At 59.2% G+C, this 12279-nt stretch overlaps 1 pseudogene; it reads right to left on the minus strand.

Annotated features, from left to right (window-relative positions):
- Nucleotides 1-667: 667 nt before the first annotated feature.
- The window catches only part of LOC112629147, a 44143-nt pseudogene continuing 32531 nt past the window's right edge, over nucleotides 668-12279 (minus strand).

Raw genomic sequence — 12279 nt, forward strand, 5'->3', positions numbered from 1 at the left:
GGAAAGAAGGGGGCAGGTGGGAGGAGCCCCACAGCCCTCTCCGCAAAAACGACTACCTCCAGGACTCAGCCCTCCCTGGGGGACAGGCTCCGCCAGCCCTCGGCCATACGTGACTCGGCAGCCACGGTCCCAGTTTCTTGGATGGAGACGGCCAGTTCTTGCCGCCAGGTCCGATGCTCTGGAATCCAGTCCCATTTCCTTCCCGGCCACACCCCTCCAGCGGCCTCTTTGGCTGCTTTCAGCCCCTACTTACTTGGTGATCCCGAGTGGGGCATGAGAGCACCTGGCGAGTAGGACCGAAGGGATCAGGGGAAGCCTCTGGTCTGGAGGATACGGAGTGGCACTTCCCCAAGGGCGCACCCAGCAGCAGGAAACCCAGAAGCCGGGCCCGCAACCCAGGCTGGGCTGGGGACATGGCGGGGGCTGGGCATCCGGGGGCTGGACTTGGGCGACCTGCAAGGCGACAGGCAGCAAGGCACAGGGACAGGAGACATGGGCGTTTCCGCCCCCTGAGGCGCCGCCCCAGCCCAGTGCCGGCCACGCCCATGCACAGAAGCTCCTCCCTGCCAGGCTCTGATGTGGTCGCCAGAGTTTAAGCCCCGCCCCAGCAGCACCAACAGCCCAGCTCCACCCCGCCCCGCAGCCACTGCTCCTCGGCAAGCTCCGCCCCTCACTCCAGGTAGCAGCCACCCTGGTGAGGGACCACGCCACTGCCCCCTTGGCATTCCTCTGGGCGGCCCAGGCTGGGGGACTTTGGGGCCTTAGGGCCAGCCCTGGTCTCTGCGTTCGTCCGGGAGGTTCTGCACCTGCAGCCAGGAGTCGTCCACATGCAGGCTTAGGGGCAGGCTGACGGTGGTCGTGTTGATGTCCCTGATGATGGTGAGTACCTCCTTCAGCATGTGGTGCATGCGCAGCATCTCGTCGCGCCGCTGTGCCTCTTCTGCCAACTGCTCCACCAGGGTGTTCTGGTCCCCACATGAGTACAGACTGGCCAGCAGCTCCAATATGAACTCCGTGGTCTGAGAGTGGGCAATCGGGGAAGAAGGTCGGGACCTGATGCCTGTGCCGCACTGGCTGCCGTGCTGGGCCCTGCTGGGACAGTGTGCTGGACTTGGAGCCCCTTGGAGTATGGCTTTTCACACTGGCTTCTACACCGCTTCAACTGGAAGATCCACCTCCCCACTGCCTTTTCTCACTCAGATGGGGACACCGAGGTCCAGAGGAAAAGACACCTGTCCCACGTTACTGATCTGGGAGGGGACGCAGGACCTATCATGCCAATAGGAAACTTGTCTTTTCAGTTGTTGTTTTGTTTGGCAGGGGTGGGGGTGGTGATAGGGTCTCGCTCTGTCACCAGGCTGGAGTACAGTGATCACTGCTCACTGCAGCCTCAACCTCCTGGGATCAAAGTGATCCTCCAATGTCAGCCTCTCGAGTAGCTCGGACGACAGTCACGTGCCACCACCAAGCCCAGCTATTTTTAAAAGTTTTGTGTAGAGACAAGGTCTCACTATGTTGCCGAGGATGGTCTGGAACTCCTGGGCTCAAGTGATCCTCCCACCTCCGCCTCCAGGAGTGGGAGTTGGAGCTGATGCCTGGATACGGGAGCTCTGTGGGTGGGAGTGAAACAAAACACAGGGTCCTGAGCTCTGGGGAGCAAGCAGTGTCCTCTGGTGAAGGAAATCCTAGACTGGCAGGCAGAAGTTGTGCCTCTTACCGGCCATGTGCTCTGAATACAGTTACCTGCCCTCCACGAGCTTCAGTTTCCTTATCTGAAAAGTGGGGACACCTGACCCTTTCCCTGCCCAGTTCAGTGTTGTGGCACAGGGCTGCTGTCAAAACAAGACTCAGTCCTGGCCTCCTCCCCGAGTGGGCCAGGTAGCCCATGTAGCCTCTTCCAGGCTTTCCTGGGTGACACTGCCAGCCTGGCCCCCTGGTGCCCATTCAATCTGGTCCTTCCTATTGCTGGGGCACGGGGAAGCTCTGAGTAACATGAGACTATAGAGTGCGAGACGGTTGCTGATGGTCTGGTCCTGTCCCTTCCTCATTCCTGGGCATTCCTGACAAAGGCTCCCAACAACTGCTAAGCAGCAGCTGTAGACAGCAGCCCGATGAGTATCTCATTGTGGGGAGAGGGCCATAGCAGGAGTGGGGCTCCAGGGAAATACAGAACCCAGGCCTGAGAGGTGCTGATGTGAGAGACCCAAGAAACCTCAACTTTGCACTTGCTGGATACCATCTGCACCTCTCAGGAGGGAGAGTGCCAGGCTCAGGAGGTCCTTGCCCAAGCAAGGGAGCTTAGAAAGGGGGCTAGGGGTGGGCTCTGCCATTTTCAAGGGCTGGCAGGGGGACCCCTCTGGAGGTACTTGGAGCAGTACCGCATGCCGTGGCTTCTGAGTGACAGAGTCAGCTCTGCACCCCACAAGACTGTTCCCTATCCAGAACTCACTGTGATCATGTGCTGGGTTCAGATGCCCACACAGTCTCCTGGTGGGAGCACGAGGTGTGCTAACTGTAGGCCCAGGACGGCCTACAAAAGAGTCTGCCCTGCTCTGCCTTGCTATGGAACAACTCCTGTTCTGCCTTTGGGGAGAGGTGTTCATTTAAACGATGACTGGGCTGGCCCCCATGGCACAGCTACCACACAGAGTCTGCCGCTATCCATGGCTGAGAGCTCCAGTTCTTCTCTGAAGCTTCATCCTCTTGGCAGCTTCATCCTCTTGGCCGACTCAGTTGCCTTTCATCAGCTCATCTGCTCCTAGGATCCACTCTGCCTCTGGCTGGCACCTGATCTGAATCCCAGGCTCACACCTCTGCCCACAGGCCCAGCAGCTGCTTCACCTTCAACTCCCTCCTCCACCAAGCACTGCCCCTCACCAGCTACTGGGGTGCCACTAGTGCCCCTACATGGTGCTCCCTCTCCAGACCCTCGGGTCCAGCTGTAGCTTCCTTTTGGAAGCCACACCCCAAGACCCCAGCCCTACTCTAGGGCCCTGTATCCTCAACTTCCTGCATCCTTCTCCCTCATTCTGGGAAGATGAACTTGCCCTGCCAGCCAGATAGCTCCTGGAGGGGAGAACACCAGGGCCTGGACCATGGTAGGGCCGGCAGTGTCTGCTGACAGTGATGCTGGAGCTGGTGCCCATGTCCACATGACGTCCATGGCACAGTGGCCACCTGAGGCTGGGGGCATCTGAGCGGTGGCTGCAGAGTGGGGCCCTTACCTCTGGCTGAGTGAAGTTCACCAGGTCCTCCCCTGTGCTGTCATGCTGGGCATGGAAGAGCTGACCTAGCTGGGGGCCCCGCACCACACAGTAAGAGCAGAAGCTGGAGGTTGGTGCCTGCACTGGAGCTGGCTCTGAGGCTCTGGCTGCTGAGTGGCTGGACGGACCCTGCCAGAGGCAAAAGGGGCCATCAGCCTTTGTGATCCAGGCCCAGACCTGTGGCTGCAGAGAGGCAGCGTGACCCTGGCATGCCACTCTCAGCTCTGCCCTAGCCCCCAGCACCCAGGAATGCCCACAATCAGCACACCCACCAAGACAGACAGCGTCCGGCTGCCCTCCAGCGAGAGGAGCACTTGCTTCTGGGCCGTCACTCAGAAGTGTCTAGAGGAAGTGTGCTCACCGTCAGAGAGGCCAAAGTGGATGCCTCCGTCCAGGGCTTCTGGCGACAGGGGCATTGGATCTGACTGGCCTGAGCTGGCTCCCCACCTCGGGGTGCTCCTGCAGGCACCAGGAACCCGGGACTTGGCCCTCAGCACCCACCTCTGTGTGAGAACAGCACAAGCCTGCCGTCCAGCTGGGCCTGCGTGAAGCTGCACACCTCGGTGCCTGGCACCGCCCACAGCACTACCCGCCCATTGCTGGGCTGCTCAATGGTCTAGACCAGGTCCTTGGGCCCAGAGTAACCATCCATGCTCCTCAGAGCCTCTGTTGGGATGGGCACAGTGGCCCCCTCCCACATCTGGGGACACAGGCCTGTGAAGGTTCTGCCCTGCCACGCTCACCCACCCCTTCCTCCCCGGCCCTAGGCTGCCCTGCAGCTCAGGCCCTCAAGTGGCATCGAGTTTGGCTCTGCTCTGGCTCCCCTGCACAAAAGGACCTCCCCGCATTCACCTTCCCTGTTACCCCAGGGAAGGCCACCCTCCAGGGCCAGCCTCCCTGCTCTTCATCTGCCCTAGTCCTGTGTGTCCCTCAAGACTAGCTTGTGTCCCCTACCCAGGAAGGCCCCAGTTCTTACCCTCACCAAGTTCTCACCCCCCAGAAACCCCGAACGCTGACCAACGGTGCTCCTTAATCTGTCTCACTCGTGAGTCAGGGGTCTCCTTTCAGACCCTCCATGTATGCCTGGCAGGGGCTGGGCACAGGTGGGAATGGTGATTTTAGAAATGGGCCCTCCTTCCAGCTGAGTGAGGGGTGGGAGGTGCAGAGAGTTGGGGACTGATGGTTGGCGCTGTCCCGTAGCACAGAAGCAGTGCTGGGATGGGCCCAGGGGCTTCCAGAGCAGTTACGGGCCCTCCTCGTGTTGGGCAAAGGGGACCCCTTTCCAGGCCTCCCACTTGCAAGCAGAGCAGGCGCCTGTTCCTGAGGTCCTGGTACCAGTCTTGCTGGGTCAATTACTTGCGGGCAGTGCTACAGGGGGACTCACATGCCCAGAAAACAGCCCTCTGCCATTCCTGGGCTTCCTCCCCCGGCCCTACGGAGCCCTCAGGCCAAGCCTTGGCAGAAGGGGCCATAGTGTCGGGGGCAGGGCCCCATCGCTGGGCTCCCGGAGCAAACACAGGGGGATGGTCCCATCTGGTGGCCACGCTGCCACACAGCCATCCCGCCCTGTGGTTCCACGACGCTGTGTACCACTTTTCTGTGACCTCCGCATCATGAGGCCACCCCCTACAGGCACAGCCTAGACCACCAAAGCCCCCCGCGGTGCCCCATGTCAGAGACAGCGCAAGTCAGCCCTCTTGTGGAACCTTCAGTGACTCCTGCTGACTGGGGAGGACGCACCCCAGAAGCTGGCGTTCAAAGCCCTGCCATGCGGGCTTCGTAAAGCCATGCCCTTTCTGTTCCACAAGAACTACTTCTGCAACCATGGAGAAGTCCCATCCCATGTCTGGGCCTCAACTTCCACCTCTGCCAAATGGGGGCCCTGCTCTGCTGTGGCACAAGAACAGGAGTTTGGGGAGCCAAGCCGTGGCCTTCACGTGCTGGGGTGAAGGTGGGAAGCTTAATGGTCCCACCCTGACGTCTGCCCTTAAGGGCTTGTAAGTGATTCTGTCGGGTGTTCTGGTCCTAAGCCACAGGAGAAAGAACAGCAGAGCCACCTGTGGCTGCTCAGAAGTCTGCCTACAGTATTGCAAACGTCCAGTAACAAAACCTCCCACCAGTGTTCTATTTCAGCACAATCTCACATCTCTCCTTCCAACTGCGTGAGGCACACGGTAGTGGCCCCATTTTGCAGAGGAGGAAACTGAGGCTCAGAGAGGGGGAGATCTGTGCCGGGAAGTAGGGGACGCTGCCCTCTTTCTCAAAGCAGACATGGGGGATGATCCCAGCAATACGCTCACCTGCAGGCCTGAGTTTGTGGTGAGGTCGGGGGGTTGGCCATTGACAGGCAGGATGGTGACAGTGAAGGCCACAGGATGGCTCTGGCGGTCCATCTCCGAGACATTAGCCATCAGGACAAAACTGTCTGTCAGTGTCTCGCTCCCCTCGTGCACATAGCAGATCAGCTGCTCTTCCACCGAGGGGCAGGCCCAGGGCTGGCAGTCAGGACCCAGCAGCACCCTTCATGCCCTGCCTTTGGATGCAGGAGGAGACTGACTTTCAGGGCTACAGCTTCCATTGGTGGAAAACGGGGATCACAAGTTCTGGCTCCCAGAAGAGTTGTGGGGAAGAAAGAAGATACAGTATTTATTTTATTTTATTTTTGAGACAGTCTCACTCTGTTGCCCAGGCTGGAGTACAGTGGCGCGATTTCGGCTCACTGCAACCTCTGTCTCCCAGGTTCAAGCGATTCTCCTGCCTTAGCCTCCTGAGTAGCTGGGACTACAGGCACGTGCCACCACACCCTGTAATTTTTTGTATTTTTAGTAGAGACAGGGTTTCATCATGATAGCCAGGATGGTCTTGATCTCCTGACCTCATGATCCGCCCACCTCAGCCTCCCAAAGCGCTGGGATTACAGGCGTCAGCCACCGAGCCTGGCCTGAGATACAGTAGTGAAAGCATAGGTGCTTCTGAAATGTGATTCCCTGTCTCCTCTCTGTGTATAACCCCCTGGACTGGGAGTCCCTGGAGCTCCCTCCACTCTGCCCCCAGAGCTGGGCTGCAGCCCCTGGGCCTCTCACAGCCATACCTCTCTCCAGCAGAAGGCGCTGAGGGTCTTGGCATGAGGCCCATCTTCCTTCTGCAGGGCTCCATGCCAGGATGGCTCCAGAACCTGCAGGCCAAGGCCCGGGAGAGTGGGGAAGTAGGGCCTGGTGACACAGAGCAGTGGAGGGACCAAGGTGTGGCTGCCACCCTCGGGGACGCTGAAGTTTTGCACTCCCGCTGGGGATGACAGTGGGCAGCACCTCCAGCTCTATGATAAGTCCTCAAGGGGAGCACCCAGGCTGAGGCCACAACCAGCAAGAAGGCATCGCTCCAGGCCTCAGGGCAGGAGTGCAGGTACAGGATCCTGTCTGCGTCCACTGCCTCTTGAGAGAAGCTCTGCATGGGGTCCAGGCTGGGTGGCTCACTTGCCAAGACACCATGCGAAACCATCACCAGGTAGTTGGCACTCAGTGGGCTCTTCACTGAGAAAATGATGTCTGCCTTCTGGGCTGCCTCCTGGGCTGCCTGGTTAACAGAGGTCATGAGGACTAACAAGGGAACACAGATGGGTCTCAGAGGGGCCCACTGTGCCCCTAGGCAGCCAGAACAGGCTTGATCTTGCTCACCAGATACCACTGCTCATTTAGTCACACAAACACACACGTGGGTTCACACACACAGCAGCCAGACATGCAGCTGTTCACATTTTTTGTTTTTTAAGACAGGGTCTCACTCTGTCACCCAGGCTGGAGTGCAGTGGTGCAATCACAGCTCCCTGCAGCCTCAACCTCCTAGGTTCAAGGGCTCCCACCTCAGCCTCCCAAGTAGCTGGGACCACAGGCATGAGCCACCATGCCCGGCTAATTTTAAAAAAGTTTTTTTGTAGAGACGGGGTTTCACTGGGTTGCCCCGGCTGCTGGACACATGTTATACCCACGCCACACACGGTTACAGGGGGTTGATCACACAGCTTGAGATGCACTCCCTTGGGGAGGTGCGTAATCACACGTCCCCAGACTCAGTGACACAGACACACGAGTTCATCAGACACTGACACAGTCACACATATCCACATGCGTGTGTGCACACGCACACACACAGGCCCCCCTGCTCAGGATCTGTTCAGGCCTGTGGCTGGTTTGCTGGCAGTGTCTTCCCCAACCCCTGCTATTACCACCCAAGACCATCAGAGCATGCCCCGCCCCGCCCCACCCCACCCCTCCTAGAGGCACAGGCGCCCCCAACACAGGCCCTACAGAGCTCATGCCCCAAAGGCCGCACGGGCTCCCTCACCTGATGGGCCATCCACAAGAGGCTAAACCACCCCCAAACTCACATTCCTGTTCTGTGCCTTTGCCCGGAATGTTCCTTTTGCCTGGAATACCACTCCCCATTCTCTGCTCCCAATGGCCTGTGCTCTTCAGAGCCCGGCCCAAACACTGCCTCCTCCCATGAGGCCTTCCTGATGCCAGATCTGCTGGCTTGCTGTGGGCCCCAAGCTCCAGACATGCAGACCAGAAGGGTCCCCGAAATGAGCAGTGTAGGAGAGTAAGGCCAAGAGCGGGCAAGAACTGGCCTGAGGTCACAGGGCATGTCAGTGAGCTCGCTGCAGGGCCCGTGGCTGCTCTGTGGGGTTCCTGGGTGGGCTGAAGCCCTTGACAGACCCTCCTAGTCCTGGTCTGGGCTCCGAGAAGAGAGCGGGATACATGGGGGTCTGAGGCGCAGTGGCCTGTCTCCACAGCCAGCAATCCCCAAAGTTCAGGACCCGTGATGCCCTCCCAGGGAACTGACTGCAATGCAGATTCTCGGGCTCCACTTCAGAGATTCTATAGGGCTGGGTGCGGTCCAGGAATCTGCATGCTCAGCCACGCCATGGACACGAGTGGACAAGATCTCTAGAGGCACACACAACTCCCAGGAGGATGGGTGTACAGCAGGCTCCCCAAAAACTCTTGGGAACACAACATATACAGGAGCACATCTGAGACATGTGCACACACACAATCTGGGACTACCACAGCCACAGCCCAAGTCACATGTGTACCTGGCATGGAGGCTGGGCAGGAGGTCCTCTACCTGGTCTACTACCCCGTTCACCACCTCCAGCTCCTCACCTCTAGCTGGTCTCTTCTGATCTCAGCTGCCTCTCCCTGGAAGATGTAGATCTTCTTGTGCCGGGCCAGCTTCAGTGGGGCTAGTGGGCCCTCTAGGGCAACAGTCACTTGTAGTGTGCATCTGTGTGCACTGGCCCTGCTTCCATTGAGAAGGCCAGGGTGCTGCGGGGTCTGAGGCTGCCATTGTGGCCATAGAGAATGGCCCCATGCAGCAAGTACTGCTGGGAGACGACTGTGGCTGGCTGAGTGGCCCGGAGCAATTGTCCCTAGCGACGACACTCTGTGACGTGGTAGTGGACCTCATCCCCACTGTGGATGTTGAGGTTGGTGTCCAGGTGGAGCTCGGCCGTGTTGATGGTACCCTGGCCTCCTTGAGGGACCGTGAGGCCAGAGCCACTGGCCACACAGAGGTAGGGCTCCAAGGCCTGCACCTCCAGCAGAGTGGTGGCCTGGTGCTGCCCATCAGACACCTGCAGCTGGATCCAGCGTGGTCAGCCCCAGTGTGCAAACAGGACTCACCTCTTCCTGAGGTCCCTCACGGATGAAGCAGTAGATGGGCTGCATGGGCTCATCCACAGCCATGATACTGCCAAAGAGGAAGTCCTTGTGGGTCAGCACCAGCTGGGCATCAGCAAAGCCCAAATCAGCACTGCTGAAGACCACGTCGACTGTAGTCAGCAGCCGCCACCTACCCCGGGCCACATGGAAGACGTGGCTGATGATCTGCATAGGGGCGTGGTCATTCACGGGCTGGATGGCCACTTGGAAGACACCCCGTACCTCCTCCCAGGCCATGTCACCACTGCTCTCATCCTGGCGGGTAGCAACAAATGGGGTATCACCTTCTGTGACCTCAGAATCATCATGCTGGTAGACCAGCCGGCCACACAACAGGTCTCCATTGGTGAAGGATGTCACCATAGTGGTCTTGTCCTGTGTCCCATGCCAAGTCAGCCTCCCATGGCGGGGGCCACTCCATGACCTCATAGAGGTAGCCGGCACTGTTGAGACTCTGGAAGAGCTTGTCAGTAGAGAGGACACCCTCATCATTCTCAGGCACCACGAGGACATTGGTGAGGACAGGCATGTCTGGGTCACCGCCAGTATGGATGGAGAAGGTACAGAGCAGAGAGAAATATGGTGGAGCTGTGACGCAGAAACAGAAGGTGTCCTCCACTGCCACTGAGGTGCGTGCCGTGGCCCCACAGGTCACCTGGCCAGCCTGTACATCATCCTGGGTGAAGCCCTGGCCGCCTGACAGCCTCGTGCCCTGTAGTTGAAGGCTGCCTTTCCTGGGAGCCTGAACCACCTCATAGTGGAAGGTTGGAGGGCTTGGGCCTGCCTCCTCCAGAGTGGCCTCCAGGTGGGCTGTGGTGAGGGTGTCATGCCGGGTGTCCTGAGTGTGCAGTGGCTCCAGCCATAGCATCCACACTGTGGCTCTCTGGATGGTCACTGGGAAGGACAGATTGCTCAGGATTTCCCAGCCCACCTGCACCTCCAGATCCAGGTTCTCCACAGTGTCCTCAACGTGGTGCTGTGGGTCGGTACTCGGGTACCTCACGCGGCCCTACTCCACGTCCGGCTGGTGGAATGCCTGTGTGGCCCACCACTCAGCACCCTCCACCCCACTAGCCCCCTCCTTCTGCAGCTCCCTGAACTGCAGGGCTCCAGCGATGCGGAACAGCATGCTCACATCCTGCCACACGGCGCTGGTCTCCACCGACAGGTTGGTGGGCAAGATGGGCATGGCAGAGCCCTGGGCCAGGCACAGTCCTGTGCTGTGGTGGATCTGTATGGCCAGCTGGACAGCCACCACCTTCAGCGTGGCCGAGGGGAGGGTGGCCTGCAGTCCATCACTGATCCAGAAAGTCAAGTGCTGTGCAGGGCCACCGCGGTGGTCATAGACTAGGCTGCTGGCCTCCAACTCCTAGCAGGAGAACTCGGTCACCGGCTCCCCAGGCTGCTCCACGGTCTCAGTGCTCCATGGGGAGGCCAGAGGGGGCGCCAAGGAGCTAGAAGGCGAGGCCCTCACAGGCAGAGTCCGGGTCATAGGCCTGGAAAACCTCAGGCCCCAGTGGCTTCTGCATGTGTTCCAGGAACACCATGAGGCTGCCACGTGGGAAGATGATGCCACGTGGGTCACTGACAGGGTGAACCTGGAAGGGCAGAAAGTCATTTTGGCCCTTCCGTAAGCATGAGGGCATGGGCACCAGAGCCGTCACTGACACCTCTAGCACCAGCTGGTCAGAGCTGTCCTCAGGGCCATCGTGGATGAAGCAGGCCTTGCGGTTCACCATGTCCAGGAGGGTGAACATATTTCATGCCTGGGCACCCGGGATGTCCAGTTCAACCTCGCCCTAGCATGCCCCTCAGGTCATGCTGAACAGCACCTGGGATGTGCGCAGCTCAGCCTCCATCAGGGCCAGCATGGGTTGCACGTGCTGCCACTCAAGCCAGGCTGTGCCACCCTCAGCCACCACCAGTGGGCAGACAGTCAACAGCTGGGTGAAATTAGCAGACAGGGTGCAGCCCTAGCTTAGGCACGCATGGCTCAGCTAGCTCCATGGCCAGCCAAGCCTTGGGGGCCAGCATGGAGAAAGCTTCGTAACGGTCACAGGCATCGTCCTCATACTCCTCCACCTCCTCCAGCCCTCAGCCAGCCGCCATGTTGTGCGTCAACAAGGCTTCCCGCAGTCTCCGCCTCTGGCCATTGACACTGAGGTCTTCCATGCAGCCATCCCAGCAGGGAGGCATTGGCAGCTCCTCGTGTCACGTCTGGGCGGTATTCCTGGAGGTGACAAGAGGCCTCTGCAACCAGCCCCCCAAGAAGGAGACTGCCACGTGGCTCCAGGTAGCTGAGGACTCCTCAGTTCAAAGTACATGTGGGGTACTGGTCCATGGAGATTTCCAGCTGGTGAATGTTGATGTGGACACTGACCTTGTGGGGCTGCCTGTCAGCCACAGGCACACTGCTGAGGAGCAATGCAGTACCCTGGCCCTTCTCGACCATGGCCCACAGGTGGCCCTCAAATATGTCCACATGGATGAAGTCCCCATGTGGGTCCCCTGCCTGGAAGGCCAAGGGTGCCTGCTGGCTCTGTGTGGTGAGTGTCAACTCCAGGGTTCCTTCATCCTGAGTGCCCCAGGCAGGGACGGCAGCTAAAGAGTGGGGCTCACAGAAGCCCAGTGCCACATCCTCACTGGCAGAAAACTCTTCAGCACAGCCCTCACGCACCTCGGGGGTCAGAGGCTGGAGGAGGTTGCAGCCATTGAGGGTGGCTGCATAGGGGCAATCTCTCAGGGGATAGCTGGGTCCCCTCAGGTAGGGCAGGCCAAGGCTCCCAATGCTCCCAACAAAGAGCCCACAGGGGACTTCTACGGGGCTCCCAGGACTGCAGAGGAGGCGTTCAGAAACCCATCAACTGACAATGTGGCCCAGCCCTCTGAGACAGTCAGCACCATAGTGTGGGGGATGGAGTCGCTCAGCAGCATTTCTGCTGGGGTCTGCAGCCTCAGCTCCTCCTGGCCCAGGACAAGTCTCACCTGAGGAGAGATGCGGAATGGGAGATGGGGGGCAGCACTTTGAATCCATCATTTCCCTTATAAAACGCACAGTGGGTTCCCCACAGTTGGGGCCCCAGAGCAGAAAACCTAGGACAAGGGCCTCTGGTGCCACTCCTCTTGCCTTCCTGCCATCTCTTTATTCATCCTCCAAACACTCACCAAAGGAAACTCTGGGCCAGGCCTGAATGGGCTCTGGGGACCCTGATGTGAATCAGATGTGCTCCTTGCCCACAAGGAACTGACATATAGCAAGATGCTCTTCTAGAAACCCAACCTGTATTTTTAAATTC

Source organism: Theropithecus gelada, chromosome 7b (genome assembly GCF_003255815.1).
Source record: "Theropithecus gelada isolate Dixy chromosome 7b, Tgel_1.0, whole genome shotgun sequence".
Classification (NCBI taxonomy): domain Eukaryota; kingdom Metazoa; phylum Chordata; class Mammalia; order Primates; family Cercopithecidae; genus Theropithecus; species Theropithecus gelada.